The sequence below is a fragment of the Arachis hypogaea genome, chromosome 6 (genome assembly GCF_003086295.3).
Source record: "Arachis hypogaea cultivar Tifrunner chromosome 6, arahy.Tifrunner.gnm2.J5K5, whole genome shotgun sequence".
NCBI classification, from domain to species: domain Eukaryota; kingdom Viridiplantae; phylum Streptophyta; class Magnoliopsida; order Fabales; family Fabaceae; genus Arachis; species Arachis hypogaea.
The window spans coordinates 87,317,635-87,318,187 of NC_092041.1; the positions used below are offsets into that span (position 1 = coordinate 87,317,635).

At 39.1% G+C, this 553-nt stretch overlaps 1 non-coding gene across 1 annotated transcript; it reads right to left on the bottom strand.

Moving 5' to 3' along the window:
• Positions 1 to 108, bottom strand: LOC112700212 (small nucleolar RNA R71). The gene has a single exon (XR_003153126.1). It is a non-coding gene; the product is annotated as a small nucleolar RNA R71 (small nucleolar RNA).
• Positions 109 to 553: the final 445 nt, after the last annotated feature.

Genomic DNA, 553 nt, shown 5'->3' on the forward strand with positions numbered 1-553 from the left:
AAGCTTAGAGTGGAAGTCCAAACCTTCAGACAGAAGGAAGGAGAATCCCTCTATGAAGCTTGGGAAAGATACAAACAATTAATCAGAAAGTGTCCATCTGATATGCTTTCTGAATGGAGCATCATAGGTATTTTCTATGATGGTCTGTCTGAACTATCCAAAATGTCTTTGGATAGCTCTGCTGGAGGATCTCTTCATCTGAAGAAGACGCCTACAGAAGCTCAAGAGCTGATTGAAATGGTTGCAAATAACCAATTCATGTACACTTCTGAAAGGAATCCTGTGAACAATGGGACTAGTCAGAAGAAAGGAGTTCTTGAGATTGACACTCTGAATGCCATATTGGCTCAGAACAAAATATTGACTCAAAAAGTCAATATGATTTCTCAAAGTCTGTCTGGAATGCAAAATGCACCAAGCAGTACTAAGGAAGCTTCATCTGAGGAAGAAGCTTATGATCCTGAGAACCCTTCAATGGAAGAGGTGAATTACATGGGAGAATCCTATGGAAACACCTATAATCCTTCATGGAGAAATCATCCAAATTTTTTAT